This window comes from Nipponia nippon, unplaced genomic scaffold (genome assembly GCF_047370975.1).
Source record: "Nipponia nippon isolate SJK-2023a ecotype South Korea unplaced genomic scaffold, ASM4737097v1 scaffold_6, whole genome shotgun sequence".
NCBI lineage: Eukaryota > Metazoa > Chordata > Aves > Pelecaniformes > Threskiornithidae > Nipponia > Nipponia nippon.
The window spans coordinates 79,110,164-79,137,842 of record NW_028262380.1 but is presented as its reverse complement, the minus strand read 5'-3'; positions in this window follow the sequence as shown (position 1 = coordinate 79,137,842).

The window sequence follows — 27,679 nt, the reverse complement described above, 5'->3', positions numbered from 1 at the left end:
ATTCTGATCATCTTAATGTGAAGAGAGCCTTAAGCTCTTACGAAGGCTTTTCCTAATATTAAACTAAGCGACGGTATTGTGACTGCTTAGCAGCCTATTCTCCCTAAAGATGAAATCCAAAGTAAGCCAACTTAATTAAGAATTAATTCCCTTTAAATCACAGCCTGAATTGTTCATTTCTGCTTCAGTCTCTGATCAATTATTTGTGGCATGAAATGATTTACAAGACACAGGGGCAAATTAATTTAGGTGACAAAAGTGATTCCATCGCTCATCAGAGATACTCCATCCTGTTTTAAAAAAATCATGTATTAATAAAAAGTTTTGGCCTGCTTACAAGGCTCTATGTTATGACTTTGATATTTCTTCACATAGACCCACAATGCCATTTTCATTTTATTACAACCACCCCTCTTTTCCTGCTCGAAGGGATAATTTTCAAAACTGTGTTTTAAAAGAAGGTATTAACTCCTTCGGAATTCTCTGAAAGTCTTCTGACTTCAGCTGCTGACAAAGTGATGGCTTCTTTCAAACATTTCACATCAAGACTGTGAATATAAACTTCCAATTAATTAACGTTGTTACTGCCCCCCTAACTCAACCCAAATGTTGATTATTTTTGTTACGGTGAATGAAAGATTGTGCTATTTAAGCAGCTGAATACACAAAGAAGGCTACACAATCATGCTAGAACATTTTAATTTCTGAAAACTACTTTTTCAATCTCTTGGTATGAGCTTCTGGATCCAGCAGTCAGAGGGCACAACAGCTGACGATACTTTGTTTTTTAAAGCTTGTTGCAAACAAAAGGAATGGCTGGGGAGTACTAAGAAATAAGTCATTTTGCAAAAAAGCAAATAATAAACCAATTTTTTTCATGATCAACTACGAAGACTGAGCAAATATGATTAGTCAGCAAGCTGCTCTTAAAAAAAAATTTAATGTATTCTGGGTATCAGTATAGTAGGACAGGAGATGGTAGTCTTCAATCCAGACTTATGGAGAAGAAACAGTCCTTCCAGAGGATCTATGGCTTTACTCTTCAGATACTCTTTTGAATTATGTACCATATTGCACAAATCTGATCTATTACAAAGGCAATAAGATTGCTTTAGGAAACATTTCCATCTCTCTTGTTGATGAGGATTATTTGTTTATAAATTACAGGCTGAGTAGCTGACATATTTTAATGAGTGCTTCTTGTAAATCCCAAGGAATCCTTTTCAATATACTACTGGATGATGATTTTTAAATGCTCAATAGAATTTTCATTTCAAATAGACGTGGCTTTTAATGAGTCATAGAAAACAATGACACAAATACGATACTATGCATGACGAACAGAGGTTCAAAGAGCCACAGCTGGAAGGAAGCATGGCTAGAAAAACTAGAAAACATCAGAAATACGTAATAAAAGCTAGGGGTCTGTATCCATATTTACGTCATCAATAAGTTTATCAAAACGTTGCCATGTGATTTAGGAATACAAGTTGTACTGAAATTAACTGGTGTAATGCATCAGTTGAACCAGAGTCTTTTAGTCTGTTGTCTCTCTGATGTCCATGGATTGATTTTGGAGTCCCAGGAAAGACTGCTTATAGAAAGCAAGCATATTTGTCAAGAGACTAAAACTTGCTACACAGAACTCTGCAAGCAAACAAGATGTTTTTAGGGATCTGCAATGAAAATAGGTTACAAATTCTTAAATTGGCCAATTGCTTATTTATCTCAGGCATTGATGACCTACATTTTTCCCAACTACCATCATGACAGCACTTACACCATAAAGCTGAATTTTAGGCCAGCCATTTAGACAGACATCAACTCTTGAGTTTCCACTGTTGTGCTGAGGCCAAAAAAGCGCATACACATGCATACCGTTCAGAAAGGATGTTATTACCAGAAAGCAAACAGAAAAAATTAATATTAAAGTTTCATATTCTTAATCATGTTTTGTCCTCATCACTGAATTAATTTACTTCACTTCAGCATGGGCATGTTTGCTGCATTCCCCTCTCCTCTGCAAAGACAAAAAAACCACCTGTTTAAGACAATTTCATAAGAATAACACTTGAATAAAAGTGGAGGGTGAAATCCCTCATCTACTTCAGTAAATTACAATCCTTCCACTGCCTCAGGGAGTTGGGGGGAGTGATCCTTATGCTCAGTGCCTACGGAGTCAGCCTCTGGCGTAGCTGACAACATCTCCTGGTTTCACCAGGAGTATTTTACCAGGAACTCTGCCAGCGTGGGAGAGGCAGGGCAGTGGCACTGGATTCAGCCAGTTCTGGATGTTTACCTAGAAGCCCTATACATGCAGTCCATTGTCTTAGAGAGAATTTCCTCCTAATGCGCTCTTATTAAGAGTGAATTGGTTTTAGTACTTTAAGCTGGATTGGAGGGGGGGAAAAAAGGATCTGCTAAAAACGCTTTATAAAATTATGTCAAAGCTGACAAGTCTACTCACAACAATTCCTGTTAGAAGATAATATATTTAAGCATAGGATCACAGAATGGTTTGGGTTGGAAGGGACCTTCAAAGATCATCTAGTCCAACCCCCCTGCCATAGGCAGGAACACCTTTCACTAGATCATGTTGCTCAAAGCCCCATCCAACCTGACCCTGAACACTTCCAATGATGGGGCATCCACAGTTTCTCTAGGCAACCTGTCCCAGTGTCTCACCACCCTCATCATAAAAAATTTCTTCAATATATCCCAACGAAATCTATCATCTTCCAATTTAAAACCATTGTCCTTTGTTCTGTCACTAAGGGCCCTGGTAAAAAGTCTTTCTCCTTCTTTCTTATGTATAAGCTCCCTTTGTATGTTGAAAAGCCACAATAAGGTCTACCCAAGGACCTTCTCTTCTCCAGGATAAAGAACCCCAATCTCTCAGCCCTTCTTCATAAGAGAGGTGTTCAAGACCTCTGATCATCGTCGTGGCCCTCCTCTGGACCCGCTCTAACAGGTCCATGTCTTTCTTGTACTAGGAACCCCAGGACTGGGTGCAGAACTCCAGGTAGGGAGAGGAGTAGAGGGGGTACAAGAATCCAGGTGCAAGAGAGGAGTAGAGGGGGAGAATCACCTCCCTGGACCTGCTGGCCACGCTGCTTCTTATGCAGCTCAAGATACAATGGGCTTTCCGGAGTGCAAGTGCATATTCCTGTCTCATGTCCTATTTTTCATCTACCAATATCCCCAAGTCCTTCTCTGCAGAGCTGCTCTCATCACCCATTCTGTAATGATATTGGGGATTGCCCCAATCCAAGTGTAGAACCTCGCACATATTATCTAATCTGGTTGAGATCTTAAAAATTATTGTAAACAGTCCTATACCCCCAAGAAAAATATCAAGGGATGTCTCCAAAGAACCCCAAAAATGAAACTCTACCTTAATGGGCAAGGCTGTGAGATGATGTGCCTGTCTGTGGTGTTGCATGGCACTGAAAGAGCAAAGTCTCAATAGTTACACTGATATATCCCTTAAAATTGTCCACTTTCCCAACAGCGTATGCCTTAAAAAAAACAAGGTGGCTATAAGGTAGGAGAAGGCTTTTTGTTAGTCCGGACTCACAAATATACCTGATGCATGCTCTTGAAAGGATTATGTTAATTTATCTAGGTAAAAAATAACTGTGGCCTTCCCCTGCCACCACCACACCTTCATGCTGTCTCTACAGCATGTTGTTTAATTCCTGCCATGTGTCAGGGAAGAAACTGATCATCCACAGAGATCATGAAAGAATTTCGCTCTGTCTGCTGTACAGCACTGAACGTTGAAACAGCTAGTTGCATGAAAAGAACCATTATCAGCAAATATTTTAACAAAGAACGATAGAGTTGGTATTTTTCACATGAGTAATTCTTATACTTGTCCTACTGTCATCTGATTATGCCTGAGAAATGCCATTAGTCAATGGGACTTCTTGTGTGAATAAGGATAACTCTCATGAGAAGTTGAAGAATTAATTCCTGAATAGTTAATTTTCATGTACAATGTGAGCATTTCAAATGGCCTATTTACAAAATTTTGATCTGAATAAAATAGAAAATGTCACCTCAATGCTAATACAACAATCCTGTAAATTATGCACATTTTTAAAGCTAATGAAGCTGTCATTATCTTATTAAAACTTGGCATAGCAGTTATTTTTAAGTTATCATCCTGACTTTTCAAATATTTTGCAATTACATGACTTTCATTCGTTCGTGTTACTTGTCGGCTGTATGAAAACTATTTTTTTTCGTGCCTATTAAGATGAATGGTGGTATTATGTTTTATTACACATGTTCAATCACATTCAAAAAGTTGGCTACCTTCATTTCCCACATCAATATGGATTGCTTCAATTCTGGTCTCAGAGGGAAAGTGCCCAAGAAATTAGGAGCCAACTTCATGTCCCCTCCTCTGTGCCCCAGCAGGTGCAGAGCTTCACCCACCCCAGGCATGCTGCAGAGGACCTGTCGGGTGTCTGCGGGCATTTACCACTTCCGAAGCCCATCTCTGCCTGGATGCATGGTCCCAAGGGTTAAGCTGTTCTCCTTGCAGTCAGCGGATGCCCAAGCAGCTGCAGGGCCACCTTGCAACATTTTGCAAAATGGGAGCCCCCACGCTGCACCGCAGCCTTCTGGCCTTTCCCCAGCAACTCCCACCAGGGCAACGTCACTCCCTCCTCCAGGCTGGACTAAAAAAGTAATGTTTTATCTCTCACTTTGTGTAGGACAAATGTTCCAAATGCCAGGAAGAGAGAGGAGAGCCCTTAGCATGCAGCAGCTATAGCAACTGCACCCTGCCTGGCTTAATCCAGTTCTGCCTGGAGCCCATTAAAAAGACTCAAGCAGCAGGAATGATTCACAGCTCTCTCACCCAGCACAGTTTGCAATGCAGCTTCTCACCCTGCCCCAACAATTACAACATGGCACCCACCGATGGGGAAACACCAACTCTGTCGTATAGCAGTTGCCCCATACTGAGGGCATGGCAGGTTATTTCCACCCCTTCCCCTTTTTTGTACCTTCAGACTTCTTGCTCTCTTTCTGTATACGTATGTGGCTCAGGCAAAGACAGTTACCTCATTCAAATAGTATCGATGTTAAGTCTTGAGAGTACAGAAAAGCACTAACTAAAAAGCAAGCGAGACAAACCTAGCTCCTCTTTCTACAACGTGAAGCTTATAAAGACTTGGGCATGCGTCATGTATTTATAATTCTGTGCCTGTTGCAGGATAGCTAGATAGAATAAAAACCACAGTTAGTTTAACGTAAATTAGATTACTGGGGCAAGAGGAAGAGGGAGGGAGTTTTACATGATCACCATTTAATCTATGGCTGCAGATAATACAGATGATCTTAGGCTCTGCTATATCACGACACTAAGTCATATTCCCACCCTATTTACAACACAGTCAATCAGCAGTAACTGTAAAGTCAGGTTCTACCAACGTTGGGAGTTACCACAAGATTTCTCCCACCGGGATTTTACACACAAATTCATTTTGCTGGAAACAAATTTGGGAAAATATTGTATTCCTCTCACAGTCAAGTGATGGATTAGACAGCCCCAAAGGATGTTCTGGCTCTGTCATGGTGCTGCTGCGCTGTTTGCTTTCAGATTTAGGCAGCTTCGTAGCAGAGACCTATGAGTGTCATTTGCTGCTACCAACACAGACAGCTGGCAGTGTTCCCTGAATAATGGAGAGCTTTCAGTCACCAGAAAGAGTGAAGTAGCAATTCGAGATTAATGTGCAAGTAAGTAAGAAAAAGGCCTGCAATTAATCAGATGCTTCAGTAATTCCTAAACACTTTTTCTTTGATTCTGCTTTCCTGAAGAATATGTAAATGAAACTTTAAAAATACACTTGATTTTTTTTCTTCGTAAGGAAGATAAAAATTCTGCTGCTAACATGGGAGACAGACTTGTAAGGAAAATTAAAATGCAGCTTTAAGGTGTGGTGATATCAGCTGCCTGCTATGTCACCATCTATTTATTAGCACGGTACCTGCCACTGATCAAACTGAAGAAGAAAACAGAGTCAAAAAGAGTGTGTGGATTTCATCACTCATTTGATATTTTGACAAGAACTCATCTAAATCCCTGTCCAGTAACTGCATCTATAGCAGGGCTACATAGAGTCTTACGGGAATAATACTAGATTTAAGAACTGGTACAAGTACTTTGAAGGCTTCATTAAGCTTAAACAAGATACAAGCTAGCGTACTGCAAAGACAACATATTATTTCACAAGAAGAGACTGAAGAATTGGATATTGTCTACTAGAGAGTAGAAAGCCTTAACTGAAAAATACTACCTTGCAAAATTAAGTGGAACGTGCTAAACTGATGCAAGACGTCACAGTAAAAACGGTGTTGGTTATCCAAGTAACCACCAGCAAAGTGACGTAACTGTGAGAAAATCCCCGAGACAAAAACCATAAAGTGACAACTGCCAATTGCTTATTTGCCTTTAGGGATTTCAATACAACCTGTCACAACATCTAACAAACTGCATGGTTTTCTGTTATTGCCCCTGGAGCAGCAATGAAACCCCAAACTCAGTCTTGACAAGAGATGCTTCTCTGAAATAACTGTTATTCTGGCTCCCAATTAAATTAAGTTTTGGCGTGGAAGACCATTGTAGTCAGCAATGAGTCAACACAAAATTAACCATGCTAAGGATTGCAAAATAAAGTATTTGATTCTCTGGCAGGTGTTTTTTGCTATCCAAACACTGTATCGTTACCTGCCGCCAAGCAGAGAAGCTTCCTCATCGCTCTGGATGGAACAAAATGGCTCCATCAAGGAGCAATCTTTGGTGCTACCAATATTTTCAACAGCTCCTATGCAGCTGCAGCATATCACCTGGTAAACACACGGTCTTAAATTAACAACCTAGACTGGACACTAACCAGCTCTCATGAAGTGCAAGTCCTTTCTCTAAATCCTGAAGAAGCTGAACAAACACCCATTCCCCATCAAGCAATTTCTTGTTTGAAGATCTAGGATAAGAAGCATATTTCTTCATAATCTTCCAAGAACTTGGGACAAATTATTCCTGTTTGTCAGGGGTAGGGGGGTCTGAATGATGCGGACTGCCCCTCCCCCCAAAAATCCCTACCCCTCTGGGTGGTGTGAAATGTTTTGATTTTCTTGGTAGGGCACGTAAAATGTAAAAAGTTTCTGTAGATAAACAAGCAAAAGAACTACATGGGTTAGGGGAAAAAATGGAACTAATTTCTGCAGATAATATACACTCTTTAGAGCGAGAAAGACAATTACTTTTTACTGAGTTTCTCTCTGTAGCTTCAGAAGTAGAACAGAAGGAATTCTCCATTGGGGTATCTGGATGCTCTTTCTTCTTGTCATATCACTATCTCAAGCCTATTTCCTCAGTCAGGAAAGTTACCTTTTCCATTACAGACTCTTGGAAAATGGAATTAAGATGAAAAATATGTACTATGAAATCAATTACAGTCTTAATGGGATTTTTCAATGGCAGGCCAGAGAACGGCATTATGTTTTTAGCTTGTCTGTTATCCTTCTATTAACTTATTTGAACACATAAAATATACTGCAAGAAATAAACAAGAAATAGACAAAGAAAGAAAGAAAGAAATGTAATAAGAATATAATTACCCAAGTTCCACATTTGATGTAAACTGACATGGCTCTAATAAAGTAAATGGAACTACAACAATTTTATGAGCTGAAGCTCTGTCAAGTCTTCACATAGTTCTGGCTAGGAGTTTTATACAGCCATCTATAACCAGAATAGCTTTGCACCTTCTAGGGAAAAACTGCTTAGGAGAGGGGCATTCCTTTGTACTTCACTGAACATACAGCTGTAATTAATGTTACGCTGCAACATTTCAGAGATACTTGTTATTGATAGCATAGGCAATGTAAAACAGCAAGTGGCAACTACAGCTGGGTGGGCACAGAGAGCAGGACCTCACATGACTTCAGAGTCTATGGTCTGCAGTTCTCTGAAGATGCCATGCCATACGTTCTCAACAGAAGAAAACACAACCGGCTCTTCCAGTTAGGACGGTTTAGGTTCACTTAAAGCCATTGCCAAGAAAACATGCTTGAATTTCCGTTTTGCTTCATTTTTAACATCGTTATGTACAGAATTTATCATCTATTTGAAAAGGGAATGGGGCAATGACAGTCAATCAATTTTGACAGTGATAATTTTGAAAGGCAAAAATCAGCTTGACTGTATGATTTGTATGGGGGTCAACTACAGATTCCAGATATCACTCTCAAGGCCTTCAGTCAGCCAATTCAGTGAAAAATTTCAACTATGGAGGTTTGTTTGTATGTAGTAACTGTGGAACCGATTGCCGACAGTCTCTGTTCAGTCCTGAACGGGAGACACAGGCCTGTTACCCAGAGATGTAGGTGGTATCTTGTTTGGCTTCCTCCAGATTATGCTATGCAGTGAAATTGCACACATTTTTTGGTGAAGAAGTCACTGATGCTTTGAGTTAGTTTAGTAATACATTTCAAGCTCTTACTGTACACACAGAATGCTTGTTTACCATATTATCTTGGTGACATGTTAGACGGTTCCTCTTTTTCTAATTTCAAAGGCAAGGGATAGTAGACAGAAAATAAAGTTAAAATAAAGGCAAAAGCAGCATCCTTTCATATCCTCCTTTCAAGATATAACATTCTGGCTCCCCGTACCACAATTTATTTGGAAAAAGATTTTATTGGGAAAAAGATCCTTATATAGTAAAGACACTTAATACCTGGAAGCTAAGCTAATCCCATTTACACATGGTGAACACTAAGCCAAAAACAACTAGATAAACAATACAACTACAGCTCTCACGCATGTTGTCTAACATGGCATTTTGCAGATGTATGGAGATACAGGTTTATCCTGTCATTACTTAGAGCAAGTAGAACCATAGTGTCATGATGACAAGCCAAACCTACCACATCTTCTATCTCGGTAGGTCAGGCTGAGCTCTGCACTAATTCAGATGGAAAAATATTTGGTTAGCTTGGAAGAGGAAAAAAAGGAACCCAATCCTGCTCTCAGTCGTCTAGGTAGACAGACCCAAATTTAACCAAAACTGATTATTTGTTTAGAGCTGGCTGTCAAAAGCTGCTTCCGCCACAGAGCTAAGCTGTTCTATTGATCCTTGTAAAAATTACAGACTGAATGATCCATGTTAATAAGACTGCAGGGTTCTTGGTCTGCCCATCTACCTATGTTAAGAAATTCACACATCACAGAGAAAAAGATTCCTGCTAACATAGGTATGACCACATACTTACCACACACAATCCTCCGGGGGTGGGGGAAGCTCTTCTAGCACACATGCAGCTTGTGTAGGACACAATGTAGTGCAACACAAAGGAAACCCCATGCATTTGTGGCAAGAACCTACCCTCAGTAAGATCAAAACCGTAACGTTCAAAATTTCCATATATCTTAACTATAGGAAAAGATTAATTAGTACTCATTGTTTAAAGAGAAGTAGGATATCCAGTTCATTTACAGACCTTAACCTGTTCCACTGCACTTCAGGGAAGGTAGAATCTGGAAGTGTGTCAATCTTCTGTGCTCTTCCCTTCTGCAAACACAGAGGTTTCACTTCAGGATGCCAGAGAATTCACGACTAGGTACCGCAAAAGGCAGCAGGCATCACTTTCACAGTTTCCTGGGCACCTTTTGCTTGAACTTGTACTGTTGCTGGTTTGCTGAAACCAAAAAGCTGTTCAGAAGGAAAGGGATGATTTTGAGTTTATTTTTTCATTTAAATGGAAAAGAAGTATCACAGTTGTCACAAAATCCCATGTCAACAATTTCTAAATGACAGGTTCCAAAGTTTGGCTTGAGATTACTTTTTGCTTAGAGATATAAATTAAGAATAGTATTTTTTAGAACAGTGTTTTCAGAAAGGTCAGCATCAAAATGAAATTTCACAGGTGATGTAACACCAAACACTTTCTTAATTATTAGCTTACAAACACTTCCAAGATTTTGGCGTTTCAACCCAACTTGGGCCAGGAAAAAAAAAACCTACTCTGAGTGTGATACGTAACTGCGGGCGATGGAGCAAACAGAAGCACTAGACTCCCTTGACTATCCACAAATATTCAGCTGTAATAGAAATGTTGGAGCTGACAGGAGTGGAGAATGAATGTGAATGTCTGAGTGTGGAAGCATCAACAGGCAGGGTAAAAGAAGGGCTTGAGTTATGGCATATGTTTATGACTCCTACAGTAGCAGGTTATCAAAATTCCAGCATATCTATATGCAGCTTCTCCCAGCACAGAGATTCAGAGAAAAAGGACAATGAGAAAATCCTAAAGATTCACAGAAGTGGTACAGAGTGGAGGTACTGATTGCTGTCAGCTCTTCTATGGCTCCAAAAGAGCCAAGCAGCAATCCGAGAAGCAATCCAGCAGACGGGACTTGCAAATGCAAGGGGAACACATGTCTGTTGGGCCACTCCAACTAGCTCTAAAACAAAATCTAGCACCTCTTTGGGGTCATTCCAGGAAGAATTCCCAAGCGGTTGTATGAAAGAAGCTTCACAAAGCTCGGTTCCCTCTACCTCTTGCAACACTGTGCTAACAGGCAATGCACTATCAAATCCTCCCACACTTCTTTATGGCACAGCCCAGGGCATGCAACACATAACAGACTTCTTTTCACTCTATGTTCCTTTTTGTTTTTGTTATTACACGATCTGAAGATCCATGAACAGTTTCTTATTTACTCAGATTTTCAGAGATCCACTTACAGAGAAGATTCTTCCAAAAGGATTTGTCGATAGATCCAAAAGGGTTGGGAGTGGTGAGAAAGATGTAGAAGGGAACGATACATTTTTCTTGTTCCCTTAACAAAAACTGCAGACCTCCTAGTAAGTATAACCCCTCTTTTTCCAGACTTCTTGTGTGATTTTTACTACTAGTCCGTTTAGGATGAAATCCACACTAAGTTTTACATACATAAATTGATTTGTAGCTGATATTTAGATACCCAGAAGCAAAACTACAATCCTCAAAATGCCCAAACTCAGCTATTTGTAACTCCATAGACTCCTACATTTCTGCTTTTGCATCTGTGCAAATGCTCCTCCATCTTCTAAAACAAAGGCATTTCTCCACCGGAATACAGATTAAGGACAACTCCAGGCTTCCAGACAAACATAAGCATATCGACCATCTTTTTTTTTTTGAAAAACACGAGATGAACCTAGGGAATAAAGTCGTGGTGCTCCCCTTTTATATGGCTGCTTTTGAGTCTAGCATTTACAAGGGAAAGCCTGCTGTGGGTTCAGCTGTCCATAGATTGTACTCAATTCATGCTTAATCTAAAGAATATATCTTAATTGTCCTTGGGGAAGGAACTGACGCCGTATCTCTTCTGTCTCATGTAGTGTACTGTACAAGTTATACTGTTATTTTTCCTCTGGCTCAGGAAATCTTTAATGATCTATTAGAACGCCACAGATTCAAAGGGTGAAGTAGATTTTTTTTTTTTACAGTCCAAGCTAATCTGTAGTAATACAGCTAGGGCACTCTTCTGGCATGATGTCAGCTGTGAACAAGATGCAAGTTTTGGAAACTTGCATTGGGAAAGGACAGAAATGTTGACTCCCCAGACCATGTGAGTATTGCATGATAAAGCTATGGAAGAATAAAACGAAGGACCCTTCTATCCCCCTTACTTTGTTTCTAAGTAAAATAAAACAGTGCTTTGTACAGAATGTACCAGTTTAGATGGCAGAAGACCACACAAATCCTACCCTAGAAGTCCATCCAAGTCACGCTGTACATTAGTCTCTCTGTGTCTTGGCTCCTCCTTTATAAAGGGGTTCTCAACATTTCCCTGCCTCTGCTTTGTTGTGTGTGTGTAAAGGCACTGAAGTCTGTACGGAATTCACACAGCATCTTAATGGAGTCATATAAGCCCTACCGATTATTGTGGGGCTGGTCCTGCGATAGCTGCTGGCGTTAGCTCAGTTCCTGTGGAGTCCCCTAATCAAACAGTGATCCGGGGGAACTCACAGGCACATACCAGGGGATCTTATACCTGCTCTACCTTTTCTGGAGAGAGTGCAATCCCCTGATGTACACCTCTAATTGATTCTTCTCTGACAGGACACAAACGAAATTAATGGACTCAAGTAATTTTCCGCCCTACTATATTGGACTGTCCTACATAATTACTCTGAATAACCTTTATTTTAAATGCACCAGGTAATTTATGAAAAGTCCTCCTGTATATCCTTAAAGGTATTCAGGTTCTGCTAAAAGGGGCTTCACTTCTTAAATGATGGGAATATAAATCAATTTTTTTCTGTCTTCTCAGAGGATCCTTCTCACTACATTAAAACAGACGTAAATCTACAATGCTGACTCATCTCTATGGCTTCCATTAATTCAAATTTTATATGCATGCATGAATGGTCATATATTATAATGAAGTCTTCAGCAGTAAATACCATCCGTGTCAGAATCTTATTAAAAATAAAAAAATAATTAGAACTGGGCTTACATCCATGATTGGGAGAAAAATATTAATTTGTCAGGTTAATATCCATTTACTCAGGAGCCTTAAACTAGTTTTATAACTACCGTTCTGTGTTTTGTGGGGTCATACATACACCTAGACATTGTTGGATAGAGTACTGTAGAATGTTCACTTAACAAATGAGTTAACCTATCCTAGGACCTGGAAATACTGATCAACCTCATTACATAAACAACGGTTTGTCTCTTAGTGACCTGTGGTCTTACATCAAACCTCACCTTCTAACTCATCAGTGCTTTTGGAAAGACTCCAATCATCTTCCGCTTATCCGAGAAAGCAGGCCATAGTAAGCTAGCTGACAGAATAGATAATGCTTTGCCACTAACAGCACATCATAATCCGCAGGGGAAAAAAAGAAGTGCCAATTTTCCCATCAGAAACACAATGATAGAGCCTCGCTCTGAAATACCTCTGTCTGTCATCCTAAAAGGCAAAACCAAAAACACCATAGCAAATGATTAAATGAAGTGCAAAGAGAGAAGCATCTATTCGGGCAGATGCCAGCTACTTTCCACAATGCCAGGCATTTTTCTTATCCTTTGTCCAATGATTTTAATAGGCATTATTAGCTGAATTGGACTTACGTATTCCTCTGGATTTGTGGTTTCATTGAAAGAGTTGAGTCTTGGGAGGATGACTTCATTCCTTTTGCATTTTTAAATAACCTGAACATAGACAAGAATACCAATATTCATAGATAAAGAGATGGAGAAAGCTAGAGAGAGAAAGGTAGATATAAAACACACATGTACACATACTACTATATGGGGTGGAGTAAGAGGGAAAAATGTCAGTTTTATTTGCCTTCCTCTATTCTGGATGAGTACATTAAAAACACCACTGATTCTTACAAGACATTCAGAGTAATTCTGAAAATCCCAAGCTATTTCTGCAAGTGTCTCAAGGTTGAAGAATTATTCATTGTTTGGAAATTTCGAAATTACCTAGATAATGGGCTTATGAAATGTTACACTGTCAAATATTTAAAAGAATAGATGCATTTGCAATGAATCAGCTGTGATTCAATGCAAATATATGTGGAGTTATTCACTGAAAATAAGGCAACAGGGCAAAAAAATGAAGAACGATTCAAAAATTGGAAAACATGCAAATTTGAAACGAAAGAAGATATGGAAACCGATTTTGCCTCTTGCATGACACACTGTGAAATCCTCCAGGAAATCATAAACAGACTATCATTTGGCAAATTACTGATAACAACCCTGGCCTGACTGAAAACCTAGGGACAGGTTGCCACAGCCAACTCCAGAGGGATGCAAAAAAGAGGCAGAAGAAAAAGAGGCATAAAGGAGGAGTTTTTCCTACCCTAGAAAAATCAGTCACAACAGGAGGGGCAGCACCCTGCACAAAGCAATCTGCAATATATTGAAGTCATACCTGTGGTTTATCACCCCCATTTCAAAGGCCTTTTTTGATCTCAACCTGATGTATGTATCTCAAGGAAACATTCATTTAGCTGTTGCCTTTAAAAGAGGAGGGATTAATGCAGCTGTCACGACACCTTCTGAGGAGCAGATGGTGTTCAGCAGCAGCTCCATACAAAAAGAAATTCTCGGAGTTTTGGAAGTGTTTGGGGCATGACTGGCTGGAAGGGTTACCTTTCCCTGTGGCTAGATTTCCGTGTAGGAAAACCAGAGGAGATAATTCACTTAAGAATAGCTATTGCTTGGAGAGTCTCCCTCGGAAGTATACTCAGCAAAGCAGAAGCTGTGAGTCTAAATTAGTTCCTGGCTCTTTCTGAGCACTCAGCCTCAAGTGTTTACAACCCATTTGTCCCTTGCAGAAGTGAGGACAATTTTAGGAATTCTGTGTGACAAAAGCCTGCAAGGGGACTCCTGTCTTCCTTCATTTTTCCATTCCTTCTTCCAGCCCTGCTAGTTTTGACTCATCTAATGTAACAGGGGGAAAAAATTGTCCCCTGGACAATTTTTCAGTTTCTCCATGATACTATTCAATAAACTTTGCATTTCTGAATGGAGGAAAATCATCAGCAACTATTCAAGCTTTGCATCCTCCTCTTTTCATCTGCAAACACTTTGTCAGATTAGGAAAACAGCTTGTGCTCTAGCAGCTTTCTCACCAAGGCTGCTATGCTGTTGCCAGAGCTCATGACACTGGAGCAAACACAGCCCCAGAGACACCGAACTGTCTGCTCTCAGCCAGTTCTGTGTTCTGCTCTCACGTAGAGTCACCTCGTTTGGACTACTGGAGCCTGAGTGGGTCAGTGAAGAATTAATTTGGAAAGAGACTCAAGGCATGCACAGGGCAGAAGACACTATGGAGCTGTTTTGTCTGTTGCTTTATTTAACTGCAGACAGGCATTCAAGAACTGGCATGGTATTGTCATTTTCAGAGAAGTCTCTTCAGCCTTTATTGCCCTTTCATTTAATTCTTTTTATTTTCATTCCTTTGAAGCTTGACTTGAAACAAACGCCCCCCCCCCCCCCCGTTAGTTCTCAGCCAATCTCAAAACCTGCCTTCTGTTGTCTGAGAAAAGGCCAGCCTGATACATCACCTACATGGTCAGGCTTCCTGCTGTGAAGAGGATTTCGTTGGAGTAGACAGGAAAGAGCCTCTGAACCTCTTCACATTGTACTGAACTTCAGGCTGGGCAGGATGAACTGACCCAAGCATAACTCAAGAGCAGCCTCAGAGTTGCTCTTAATCTCAGGCAGCTATAGAAAATGCCCACATGGCAGTCTGCATTATTCATAAAGAAATAAACAAACACAAAATGCTTTACACACAGAAATTAAGTAACGGTCTCAGGACTTACCAGGTAATTAATCCCGGCATCGATTTCTATGTAGTGACAGCATCAGGTTATAGATTTCTATTTAACATTTCTTAGTTTTGAAGTAAACGTTTGCACTGTTTTCTCCCAAGATCTGACTCCGCAAGCGGAAACTGGCTCACTTGTTTCCCACTTCGTATGTTAAGTCAGGCAGCCCACGTTGTCAGTAGGAAACGCTCCGAGGACTCAGTTTTGCTCTCCTGTACACAAAGAAACCACAACCGTCTTTTCGTTACGCCTTTCACAATACTTTAACCACACCACTGAAGGTTAATAGGGTTGCACAGGTGTCACCGATGGCATAATCTGAAGACAACCACATAGAGATGCGTTAGAGGCATAATAAAGCCTGCAGACTTTGTTACCAGCAATGAGAGATAAAATGGAAAGAACCCAGGTTGACTGTCAAGAGCCTAAGGTGAACGTGCTGAGCAGGCTGCCCAAAAAAAAAAAAAAAAAAAAAAAGAAAGAAAGAAAGAAAGAAAGAAAACAATCAAAGAAAACCGTATTTGTACTTGTAAGCTAAGCAAGTTTGAAGTGGAAATCAGTGAGCTGTATTAAACAATTAAATTAACAATTAATTAATTAAAAACAATTAAACCCTCCTGAGTCCCCTTCTCCTCTGCCTCCTCCAGGAGAGTGCTGCACTTCTGGCTTTCCTAAGACTGTAAATTTCTAAACGAGACTAGATAGCTCATTTGAAACCAGAGTCTACATTTGGGATGATATTCTGTGTATTCAATGCGGTTTAACGTTCAGTCCCTGTGACTGGAGGATTCCAATTCATAAGGCTGAATAGCAAGCTTAGATGGTTTCTGTATATATGGTTTACAAGCTGCCATTTTTTTTTCATGCAATAATTAAATAAAAATGTTGTAGAATATTTTTGAGTCATGAACATTTTGCAACTGATAAGTCTGGATCACATGTCCTTGGCAAAGCCAGATTTTGAATCACTGAATATTAACTGATTTTCCATAAAACTTCATTTGTTTACTGTCCAAGTCTACATAGCAGAGCAGTTTTAAGCAACCTATTGTAACTACTTCTCTACTTCCTTGCCTTTCATTTTCTCTAGAAATTAAATACAGCAGTGTATCTTTAGTGTTTATTATGGAACAAATTTAACTTATTCAGATATAAAAATATTTTGAGCCCTGCTGTTATATGTATAATGGTATAGTAGATAATCCAAATTCCAGCAGTAAATGTGATGCCATAAAACATAAAAAGATGTATTTTATTATGAGAAACACGTACTCTTCAGATGTAACTTTGATTTAGTATCTGTTTTGGCACTGTATATTACCGAGTTAAGATTGTCCTACCGTTACCAATAGCTGTGATACCTCAATACTTAAAACTGACACTTTCTCTGTGTAACAGCACATGCAAGAACACGCTGGCTTTTGTTTATTAATTTAGGTAGATACAGACAGATTCAGCAAGTATAATAACACTATGTACAGCAGCAGTCGGCTCCAAAAGGGATCCCAATGTACCTGGACAGAGGTATCAATTTAAGATGACTGCAACATGACTGCTATTTTACAATAATGCTGGAACCTCCTCTTTATGTCACTGTAATGCAGCAGTGATTTTGTTGTTGTTATTTATGCAAAAACAATTGCAATACAGGCAATAATAAACATTCACCTGCATAAAAACAGTAATTTTACTCAGCCTGCTGACGCAGTAGGTCTAAACAAGCTCTGCTTGTATGCGTACACTCTGACACCGGTTCTTGACGACGTGTTCTCCTTCCACCTCCCGAAACCAGACGGCCTGAGGAAATACCGTTGCTTTTTCAAGGACGAGGTCAAAACGAACTAAGGGGATTCACTCCATCAAGGGATGCGGGTATCACAGCTCTGAGTAACAGCTAGCTTTTGAGCACCCTTCCACTAAACAGAATCTGAACAACTGAACTGGCACGGTGGTTCCCTGTACAGTGCAACAGAAAAACTAGCAATGCTCTCAGAAGGTCAATGTCATTAGGCCCTGCAGCGAATAACAGAGCTGAAGTCTTTAACTGGGAACGTTGACTGTCCTTGAACACAAGACAGATACTGATGGACCCAGCATGTTGAGCACCAAAATATATCTGGGCACACCCCAAAACAGGCTTTCAGAACTTGTGAAACTTTTATTCCATAGTCTCTATAGCAGCAGAGAGATTTTGACAGGTCTGGAATTAAACACTACTGAGTACTGTGACATCCCACTACAATCTTTTTCTATTACCTTCCTCTTGTGGATCTGGCCTGAATTCTTGTGTCTTTCTGTCTTGTAGCATCTCCTCTTCAGGTTCCCCCATCTGTAAAATGAAAGGCATTGTCAGTTGATGGTGCTGTTGCTGCTTTAAAAAGCACTGTACGTTAGCTACACGTGCATGCCAAGTAAGAATGCGATGGATCCAAGCCTTGCTTCCCTATGATGAACCTAGACAAAACTCATCAGTGTGCTGAATGAAGGCAAAATTCTGCTTACCTCAGGAGATAAAGTCAGAAACCCCTCAGGCTAGAAATTTCAGATGGACTTCAACCTAATCTAAAGGAATATTTAGCAATTGTTTGAGTGAAGTCCAGGAAGTTTGGATCTGGAATATGATTCCAAATGTGATTGTGGGGTTAAACACAGGTGTTCAACATTGTCTGGAGTTCTTAACAGTTTACATGTTGCCAACCCAGTAATTCCTCAAAGCAGGCTGACACGCTGGTCCATCCATGGAGAATCTGCCCCTTCTGCCAGGGCTGCACAAAGCTCCCTGCTTTGCTTTTCCTTTCCAGCCTCAGCCAGTGAGTGGCCAACAGCATGAAGGATCGTAGACACTCTTGCTTCTCTTCCATCCCCTATGGGGACAAGCTCAGAGGAACGTTACTCTATTCAGATAAGCAGAAGATGCTTCCCTCCTCCTCCTTCCAACTTTCACACTAGGGAGATGGTAGCTGGCACAGGAGACTGGAGGCCCCTCCAGCTCAGCCAGAGGGACTGGCTGCCTGTCTTGGAATCTGTTTGCCACCAAGCAATCTGCCTTCCCTCACACTGCCTCTTCTGTTTATTTTTTAAAACACTGCCCCTTTATTAGTTTTAAAAGCATACCCCGTATTTGCCCTAAGAACAAGGATCTGACATCAAACAAATCAGTCTGCAGCTACAAAGTTAGTACATTAAAATATCAACGGAGCATCGCTCTAGCAGTATTCGGATTTCAAAAACAGAACTGCAGAATAACCTGATATCTGATTGCCAGAAGAGTTAACAGATACATCTCTGGTAAAAAATTTCTCTCTATTAGTTATTAAAATTTTGACCAGCTCAAGATGTATCTTCAATACATTCACACTTACTCTAGTTCAGCTGATTTAACTTTCAGTACAGAAGATAAGTAATAAGGATTTAAACTACATGTTTTCAAACTGGAAAAATAATTAACTTAGTTATCTGACTAGTTTTCACTTTGAACCATATAATAGTATTGCAATATTTAATTTATTACTATAGCAATCAGTCCTTTGTACTGCAAATAGAAAGAAGAGTGTAGACAACCAATTTAAATGGCTTCATATTTTCTCTTCATTCTTTCAGTAGATTAACAGAACTATATAAATTGATCCAGTTCATACTTCTTGGACTGATCTTCAAGATTGGGGGAAGGGAGGTGCCTATTTATAATGTAAATGTGGGGGGAAAAAAAGCTTTCAGAAACTAGGAGCTCTTCACAGATCCTGACCTGATTTGTATAGTTGCTGAAATTACACCTTAACAGACTAAGAATATTGTGATCATAAAATGAACTTCTGAGAAGATACCAAAATTCAAGCATATATATCAAAAAGAATGAATCATGGATTTCTTTCAGAATGGAATTCATTGGCCTGTAGTATTAAAATGCAATCTGGTAATATAAATAGGGGACAGGGAGATAATGGATGACACCTACAGTAATCATTGAAAAACTTCACTGAAATAAGAAGTTTAATACTGGAGAAGCACATTTCTAATATAATATTACTTTCTTAATATCCTTGACTAAATATTACAGACTGTAATTTAGACATCCTCGAGTATTTGCTTGTAATATGAACAACACACTATATACAGTGGAGAAACGGAATTAGTTCAAGATAGTTTTGATGAAAAACACAGTTGTTAATCTAGCGTTTCCCATGGCTGCAAAGCAGACGTTTTAAATAAGGTAATTTAAGTAAGTATGAGAAGAAACGTTTTCGCAGTGGGAACTTTGTAAATACTGCTGGTAGGTACCACTGTGCATACATTTCCAAGTTAAGCAACAATCAATGCACTGCCAAACGCTGTATCACATGAAGTGAAGGAGCCCCATGATCCATCTTGTCTCTATGATGAATGTATGTATGTATTAGAAACAGAGAAGTAAGAGCCAACAAGCCCAGAGTAGCACTCATTCAACATTAAAGCACAATTCTACTCTAAATAGAATGGCTTTCTATTTAACTGAGCTACTACCTGTGTAAATTCAGAGACATGGCTGATCTTCCTAGTAACTAAAATAAATGGTTATTCATTTTAAGTCCTGCTAGCACTGCAAAGCTAATAGAGTCCTAGAAAAGTGAGCTGGTTTCAATTTTGGCTTACCAGCATTAGCATAAACTGAGCTCTCACTGCAAAATCTTCATGACTGATGAGGCAGAAACCAGAAAAGGCACAGTTTTGGCTTTCAGACTTCAGACAAAGCTTCCAAAGGTTTCCTAACATCTTCTCTTTTCTTTTCTTTCTGACAACTAAACATATTTAATACAAAGTCACTGTGAGCAACATATATGCAAGCACATACCATTTTTATACCATATAAAGGCAGAATCACAGTTTGAGATGAAGCACTGAAACATAAAAATAGCAAGCAATTCCAGAACTAAGACTACTCCCCCACTGCTGATACAATCCTTTCTCATCGTCTATGTATTTTAGCAAGTGATTTCCACCCCGATTACCGATAGCATTTCTGACATGACGTGAGCTACCAGAGCCTGGTTTCGTAATTCTGCTCTCTCTCTGCTATCTCTAATAGCATTTTTAGGATTTAACTGACCTAAAAAAGGCTAGCATCCATGCCTTCTGCATGTTACTGAAAATACAAAAAAAGGTTCCACTAAAAATAGTACTCATGGAGAAACCAGGACTGAAGAGAAACGAGGCAAAATAGGGAAATTCTGCCTCCACTGAACTCAGAAGCACAATTCTTATCAACTTTATCAAGCCAGGATTTCATCCCTCTTCTTAATGCCACTGCAGCAGTTTCTTAGCTGGTTTACGAGTGTGGAAACCCAGTATTTCCTTCACATCTTACAGCTAGGACTGCTAGCACTTTGCATTTTTTGAACATTAGATACTATCTTTTGTTTTTCCAGTCTGAAGAGTTGACCAAAATATAAGAGACCTCTAATTATTTGTTTATTTCTCTTAGGTGTGTTAGCTAGCCAATACTGCATTGCACTGGGTTTATGTAACAGATTAAGGAGGTATTTTCAGCCTGGAAGAAAATGAACAATTTTCAAGTCAGTGGCAAGCTGAAGAACTCTGAGAAACTTGACCTCAAATGCTATATATTACACGTTAAATCGGCTACAACGTTAGCTGTTAGGAAACTAGCATATACTTTAAGAAAAGGCATATTGACAATCATTGTTCATGTACAATACGTATGAAGCAATCCAGTGTTTGTAAAAATCACCTGTTGAAAAGTGGCAGGCAAGAGAAGCCCTACCTAGCATGCTGCACTGCAGAGGATAATTCAACAGCGAGAAAATAAAAGCTAGATAACAACTTCCTCTATGGGACTAAAAAAAATACAATAGCTCTAGCAGTCTGAGGTTTCCAAGTCAGTAAACAAGAATATTTCAGACTGTATGAGAAGCAGTAAGGTTAAGTTATTTAGTAATGTATGCATCACCTGCTCTATCTTTTCCATCATGACAATAGCAGGACCCTTTCTCCTGCAGAGCCCTCCTCTTGCACGCTGGCTTATCCACGGATGGGGAGGTCTTAGAGACAATGTTCCCAGCCGTGCCTGGGACTAGCTGCAGCTGCCACTGTAGCCAGCAGCTTCTACTACTGTTTGATTCCAGACAAAGCATCAGGAGAAGACTTTCTTTGACTTGGGTACACATACAGTAGAAAGTAGATCCAAGTAGCATGTGTTGGCATGTTCATGGTAGCAGGATCCTGCTGGCTTACATAAGTAAGAGCTCCCAGGGCACTGCAGAATTTCTGCTGTTGTACTCAGCATGTCAAGACAAGCTGTACTCGCATCTACTTTTTGCTGCGTAGGCTTATCCAGCATCACAGCAACTCTTCTAACTTCTTGTCCTGTACAAGTAGTAGAGAAAGCGTCCTCATCACTGTTGGTATAACTTTCGTCTACGTTAAGCTTACAACCCTGTGCCAGATAGCATTGAAATTACTTTTTGCCCCCCCTCCTTTTTTCCTACAAGGACATCCCCCAGGGAACATTTCCTAATGTAAATACAATTGCCATGCCATAATTAGGTGCGGTATGCAGCTAGGGGTTAAAACATGTAAAACCGAGTGATGTGAAATTGACTGCAATGACATAGTTCCAAGATAAAGCTAATAGCTGCTTTCTACAGTTTGAGATAAAGAACTTAAACGTTCTAATACAAAGTTGTTTAAAATGTGTATTCTATGCTACTTTAACTCAAGCTACGGTAGCGGTTTCATAAATTTTCTGTTTCTAACTGACACATAGCAAAAGATCTCCTACAGCTCTGTGTGTTAAGTCCTGTATATTTACCAATATTTTACTCCATGTATCCTGAACATTTTTGCGTTGGAAAACATGGACTTATAAAATTAGTATCTTCAAAATTTTTGATGTACCCTGCAGCCAGACCGTTAACATGTGGCATATCTGAAGTCTTAAAATTTGCAGCTTTAAAATTTCTCTGAATGGTTAAGATACCATCTCGCATGCCTGCTACAATGTTTTGCACATGAATTACTTTTAAACCACTGTGAGATTTTAACAAGAATTTGACAGAGAAAAAAAGGCAGTAACTCTTATGAGTAATTTAGGCATGTCAAAAATATAAATTGTTGCCTTACTTTTTTCTTTTTATGATTTGTGACATAAGAATGGATTACATCTGCACTATTTTCTACTTTGGTTATGATTTTTGTCATTCAAATGAAGACAGAGCAAGAAAGAATGAAAATCAATTCCTATTGTTCAACGTAAACTATTTGCGTGATAGTCTTAAGAAGGAAATTAACAGAAAAAATGTATTTCAAAAGTGCAATTCTAATAATGAGAATTGGAACCTTAATGGAAAAATCATATAATATTACCTAATGTATATGTAGTTCTGGTACAATTATTTAATTCTCCGTGCTGCAACACCTGAGAGCAACTAAATTATGATGACCTTCAAGTTCTCAAAATAATGACTAGGATTTCTACCTTTCTTCTCCATTGTTACAGTCAGTGTCATTACAATTAATTTACCTGGTACCATTTTCCAGTCTAGTTATAATTTTTGTCACAGAAATAAAGAATTTGAAGCCTTTTACAAATCATTTTTAACATTCTGCATTTGGTTTCGTTGGTAATTCCACCTCTACATTCATCTACGGGCACAGTCTCATGAATACATATGTAAAGGTTCATCGAGCCAACCAAATGAAATATGGAATATTAACAAGATGAAACTTGCTGAATGGCATGTTACTACACATCACTAGCAGACATACCAATTCTTGTAAATCATGCTGTGACATGCACAAAAAGAAGATGGAAAACAGTAGAAAACTCAAAAAAAAACCCCACCAACAAAACATCAGTGTGCTTTTAAAGTAACGTTAGAATCATTCTTAGATACTTACAAGCGCAATTAAACCATGACAGGTATGTGTAGCTCACTAGCCATGTAAGTGATTATCTCAATGCACTATACCTTAACAGCAGAATGATGCACTCCAGATAATTCTGCTTTCCCAAAATGGCACAGGCTCTTAAGTCCATGAATTTTGGAGATTGCAGAGATCATGATCTCTGCATATTGCTACATACATCCCAAGTTTTAGGTTTGAGCCTCACAATGAGCAGAGTTACCTGGCAGCACTAAGAAAACCCTGAAGAACATTGCTCAGTGACTTATGGATGATCTGCCAACATTGCAGCCATACGGCCAGGTACTTCTTACAGAATCAGGTCTTGTATTCTTACAGCATTTAGGAAGCCTTGCATCTGAAAATGACAGATGTCAGCATCATCATTTTCTTGTTATTTTGTCAACATATTTGAGAAATTTAGATCCTTGAGGAAAATCAGTAACATTATCAATAAATTAAGGACATGCCTATCCTATACAGTGCAGAGATCCTAGATACTGTTCCCATTCTGATATCTACCCCACTGGTACAACACAGAGGAGAAAGAATACATCGTATTTCTTATATCAGACTGAAAGGCATTTATTATCTTAGGCGCAGGGATGTACTCCTGTGAAAATATCATTTACAAACCCAGAAGGAATACAGATGATGATGGACCAAAACTATAACCCCCCATTTCATTGTATGGTATGGTCTTACTCCTAATTCCATCCTAAAACCATCATTCCACGAATTCTGCCGTACGGACAAAGGTCAGCAAACTCACCATGCTAGTCACAGAGACTGTTAAGATTTCTTGAAGCTACTTTTCCTTCGAGTATTACGAAATTTCAAAAATACACGGAGCACAAAGAAAGTTCTCAAAAGCATGAGGATTTTCCATGCTTCATTTGGCAACAAAAGCCTTGCATTCTTGGCAGAGACCCCCCAAAGATGGACTGGACTGCTCCTCCTTGCACCACCCTGCAGCCTTGCTCCTACTCTCAGCACTTTGCACGAGCACTCCTGGTGGCAGCAGGCACAACCTAGCAGGGAGGAGAAAGCACCCTGTGCACCCTCACCATGACTCAAAGCTTTGCAATGGGTGCCGCCACGACAGGTGCTAGCAGGAGAAGGCTCACAGTCTCTTACATTGCCAGTAAATTTGCACTAGCACTATGTCCTTCAGCTAAACCTCTCTTTTCAAAGAAGTCTCCTTCAAGACAGAGGTGCACTGAGTCCCTTTTTTTCTTGTGATGTGTAAGGTCTAATTCTCTTGAAGTACAAAATTAATAACGGACTGCAATGAAGTATCACAAGCAAGTTCCCATCCCTTTTCCCTCCAACACACGCAAATTAGGTATGAAACACAAAGCAAACATAAGCACTAAAACACTGGGAAATGCAAAATGTAGGCAGACCATGCTACCCGTGTATATCTGCTCTAAATACAGATTTAACTGCCTGAGGACAAACTCTCTTAAAAGGACTTCTGCTTAGCTCTCCACACAGAGTGGTCAATGCTCAGATAAACGGGCAGCCACTCAGCATTTAGTTTTCTTCCCTTTGTTTAATGTGTGGCCTCAGGCTTCCTTTACTAAGCACTATTCTGCTCTGAATATAGATTCTAAATGTCAGAGTGATTCATGTACATTTATTCATTTAAACAAACAAGGAATTACAATTTGACATCTGGGAAAAAAACCACACAAGCATCCCTCATAATATTAGCTCATGATTTTTAAAATTACAATCTTCACTGAGAACTCAGTTGCTTCAAGAGATTTTCTCCTATTTTAGTATAACAAAGAAGTTACCTATGTCTTTTGCCTGTCAAAGAGGAACTTCTTTAACCTTGCTCATTTTTTGCTTCGTTGGTAACTCTAATGTAAGGGATCTATGCAACTACACAATACTTGCCAGCACGTATGTGGGTCCTAAAACCCACACAATTCTGCTATTCCAAAATTTCACAGACTCATTTCAGTGTTCTCCCACCATCCCTCTTTACAGCGTTGCAATGTGAAATGACACAGAGCATGTAAGAGTTCAACCAAACAAAAAGGCGTCATTTGTATCACAAACTAGATTTCATAAATGTTTGTAAATGTTTCAGTATTTTTATTTTTCTACATAAAATGCTCTCGATTTTATGTCCAATTTGAGACATAGCTTCAATGCTATCAATGAGTCAGAGAAACATTTGCAGCATCTCTGCTGCATTATGAACTTTTATTTGAAATGTATGCAGATCCATCCATCCATCTACTCGTCTACACAACTAATGTAACTAACGTTTGCCATTTTTCATTCTATCAGAGGTTCATGACTTATTCAAAGCTATTTTACAAAAATATTTTCTACTTCTACTAGACTGATAACTGCAGAAGGTAAAGAAAACAATTTAACTTTTTTTTTTCTGACAGAAATCACATATTGTTGGACTACTACTTAGAAAAAAAACAGATTTACTGATATATGAGATTCATATGTTATTCTGGTTTTCTTCTTAGCAAGGACAGAAGAGAGAATCATAGGCTGGGAAGTTTACCTTTCTTTTCCATTCCTACATATTATCTTTGTAGTTTAAACTATAGTGTAGTGTTTAAAAAAATACAGCAGAGCAGCTGTGGTATATAGTATTGCATCTGGACACTATCCATTTTCAAGAAGCGTCATCTACATGACTGCATTTGGATGTAGCTTGGGGAGAAGCCAGGATATTTCCAACACTATCAGTTTTAAGGTTGGTTATTTTTTTCTTCCTTTGTTTATAAAAGCATGTAGATTTATGAGAAGAAAAAGCTGTTCTTAATGTGATGTGTTTATAATCAACAAGATGGTCTATCGTGACTTGGACTTTCTGACATTTGGATTGAATTTCAGCTGTGTCTCAGCACAACTGATTATCACAAAAATAATTCTACCTTCATCTCAAGTCTATCAGACCAGACAATTCAAAATGTTTTTAAAAGCTAGGCTATTTTAACCACTTTGGAAAATGCCAATCTACCAGATGGAGAAAGAAAACCCTAGCAAGAAAATAACAGGATTGTTATGTAACTTTGAACTATGAAGGTTTCTTCACAGAACAAAGTCAAATCTGTTGTATGTATGTGTGTATGTTTCACAAGAAAAAACCTGCATGTCTGTGTGCACATGTGTACATGTGTGTGTATAGTATAGTAGTTGAAGGCTTTTCTTTTGAGAAAGCCATTTCAGCAAAACTGGTTTTTTTCATGTTCATATAGGCTTTGTTGAAGTTCCTATGGGGAAAATACAAAAGAGCAAAAGAAGCACTTCTGCTAACACATAAATTAATGAAGTCTACTTTCTTATGAGTTTAGCCTGCTGGTTGCTTATGTCAGTGTTAAAGAAGGTCTGGCTAACGTCTTTCTAACTGTTAAAGAATAAAAAGGTAACTCTCTTAGGAGCGGGTGGTGGTGTGTGTTTAATCCAAAAAGGCATGAGCTGCAACTTCTGTTTTAGCTAGAGCATTTCTGACTGGGAACAATGACTTTCCTCTACTCATCAGTCATTGTATCCTTTATCAAACACGCCTGAAAGCAGCTAACAGTTTCCAAAGCTATCAGCCGACAGAGGGGGAAAGGACAGCCGGTGGCACAACAACGGGGTCACACGGACAGACTCCTTCCCTTCCTCCAGCTCCCCTGCCCTCCCTTTCCTTTCCTCCATATCGCCTTTGCCATTGCCCATGTGATTGCACAGATCTAGTTTCCCTAGGAAACCATGCTAAAAAGTCTGTCAAAACATAAATATCAAGATTTATCTTTCCCTTGTGAAAAGTGCTTAGTTGTATGGCTTAATGAACTGCTAGAAGGCAGCTGGGTGGTGTTATTTTCTGTTTCACAGAAGAAAGAATAAACATCACCAAGTGTCTTTTTTTCTCCCCACCAGCAACTCCAGAGTGAGAAAATGCATGAAAAGTTTATTTAATGGTGAGAGACATCATTATGATCAAAGGGAAATAAAGCTTTAGAGTTACAATCCAAGGAGGAACATTTTCCCTTCTTCTTAACACTGTAGCTGTCTCTGTGCTGGAAACTAAACATTGCCAGGGCAGGGGCCTGGGCAAAGACCCTGGCACACAATCAGCTCTTCTGTTACACTGGGGCGATGTCCGTGGCCTGATTGTGGCCCCTACCAATTAGCGCTTTCCAAAACAGTTCCTGAGCACAAGTCAGGCATTAGCACAGCCCAGGGACTGGTCCCCTTAGGCAGCCTCAATGCAGCCATCCTGTCTGAGAGGTTAAGAGAGTTCAGCTCCGTGAACTTGTGTGATATTGCGCCTTTTGGCTTCTGGGTGCAAAATAGCCTGAATGAATTTTTTTTATAAGTACAGATGTAGACTGCAAGTTCAGCTCCTAAGGCTGCAGAGATGCCATAACTGACACACTGTTAGAAAGGCC